This window comes from Spinacia oleracea, chromosome 2 (assembly GCF_020520425.1).
Source record: "Spinacia oleracea cultivar Varoflay chromosome 2, BTI_SOV_V1, whole genome shotgun sequence".
Taxonomy (NCBI): Eukaryota; Viridiplantae; Streptophyta; class Magnoliopsida; order Caryophyllales; family Amaranthaceae; genus Spinacia; species Spinacia oleracea.
Window position 1 is genome coordinate 28,537,770 of NC_079488.1, and position 2,477 is coordinate 28,540,246.

Genomic DNA, 2,477 nt, shown 5'->3' on the forward strand with positions numbered 1-2,477 from the left:
ATTAAATACTTGATCCGTTTACGTACTATTTGTGTGACCCTACGGGTTCAGTCAAGAGTAAGCTGTGGATTAATATCATTAATTCCACTTGAACTGAAGCGGCCTCTAGCTAGGCATTCAGCTCACTTGATCTCACTGAATTATTAACTTGTTAATTAATACTGAACCGCATTTATTAGACTTAACATAGAATGCATACTTGGACCAAGGGCATTATTTCCTTCACTTCTTTCCCCGCTGATTCTGCCAAGCCCGTTCCCTTGGTTGTGGTTTCGCTGGATAGTAGACAGGGACTGTGGGAATCTCGTTAATCCATTCATGCGCGTCACTAATTAGATGACGAGGCATTGGCTACCTTAAGAGAGTCATAGTTACTCCCGCCGTTTACCTGCGCTTGGTTGAATTTCTTCACTTTGACATTCAGAGCACTGGGCAGAAATCAAATTGCGTCAACATCCGCGAGGACCATCGCAATGCTTTGTTTCAATTAAAAAGTCGGATTCCCCTTGTCCGTACCAGTTCTGAGCTGACTGTTCTACGCCCGGGGAAGGCCCCCGAAGGAGCCGTTCCCAGTCCGTCCCCCGGCCGGCACGCGGCGACCCGCTCTCGCCACGAGAGCAGCTCGAGCAGTCCGCCGACAACCGACGGGTTCGGGACTGGGACCCCCGTGCCCAGCCCTCAGAGCCAATACTTTTCCCGAAGTTACGGATCCAATTTTGCCGACTTCCCTTGCCTACATTGTTCCATCGACCAGAGGTTGTTCACCTTGGAGACCTAATGCGGTTATGAGTACGACCGGGCGTGGTCGGCACTCGGTCCTCCGGATTTTCAAGGGCCGCCGGGGGCGCACCGGACACCACAAAACGTGCGGTGCTCTTCCACCCGCTGGACCCTGTTGGAGAAATGACTAATAGTAGATGAAATTAGCATGGCTTATCTGAAATTATGTCGTGGCGTGACACCAATCACTGCCCTAAAGTTGAATTTGCCTCGCTACACACACGCGGACTCATGGCAATCAACCCCCAGGGTTACACGACTCCTCATTTCCGGTGTGGACGGATACGAAGATTTAGAACACCCTTAAGCAATGCCCAGAACAATGGTCGATTTTGTGTTTGTATTTTTGGAGAAGATGAATAAGGTTTTCTTTTCTGTGTCTCTGGAGGAAGAATCAATAGCCTTTAAATATTGCCGAAAAGATCAACAAGAATAGAAGGTTATTAATTGGTCATCAATTAGGCCATAAATGGAGGAAGTAATTAAGGTAATAACGGTCAAAAAATCAATTAGTTGACATTACACAATCAATTCAATAATTACGCTCCAAAATTGATGATTCATAGTAGGAAAAACCACATTGTATTTACGGAAACTTTAATTCTTTTGAAGCAAAATAATTTGGAGTTTTTCAACATACACCGACATGAGTAAAACTCCAACATTCCCCCACGTGATTCAAAAGAAAATAGGCTTTATTAATAGAGGTTGTTCTGGGCAAGGGATACTTAGTTTTACAAGTATCAATGTCGTGTGGACTTGAATTGATACCTAGTGCATACTAGTATGTCATACAACCATGTAAGGTAGAATTACCCTTGAACCTTGCATGGGGATTGTAGTAACACCACAGCGCACCAAACTTTTCTCAAAACAAGTAGTGTTCTCGCAAACTTTAATAGTCAATGCCCCACATATGCCTGGTTTTTCATGAACGCTCTAGAGGTCTTAGCCTAAGGAACCTCATAGGGGATTGGGCGTAACCCCCACATTCACATAGGTAAGCTCATCAAGTTTGTACTGTCACAAACCACCTTTACAAGGCTATGAACTTATTAAGAGCCTTGGCTCAACCTTACACATATGACAGTGAAAAAAATACTACATCACTTTTATTAATAGGAATGGTTGTAGTACATTACTTGATTTCTTTTGTGACTTCGTTTGAACCATTGAACTTAGTTATTTCTAAGACGGGTATCAATCACAATTCACTCCACATAGGCTTAAAATCCATTCCTCAATGCTGACTCCAGCAAAAAATTTATACAAAGGCCTTTGTTGAGAGAATCTCAATATTCCTCTCATTTTCACACGATTTAACATTTTTTCATGATCAATGTCCATGCCTCAAGCACGTATATATATTCTAATTACATTACAAGTTGTCCCAATTATAGCTTGTAAGCCACAACGCATAATACTAATGGAGTTGACTTTACCAACAATGGATTTCACATATTCCAATTAACTCATTGTACCTGACAATCCACATACATAGTAATTTGTAAATAACAATGTGGGGAAACATAAAATCACCTTACCCCCACAATGAGATAACATCAAAAAGATTTTCTAATTGTAGAATCCAATGATATGGACACTCAACTCCATAATAGAATTATCACTTTCTATTAACCCAATGGACATCTCAAACATACTCGTTTGACCATCATCCCAAGGTACATTTCCGTGAT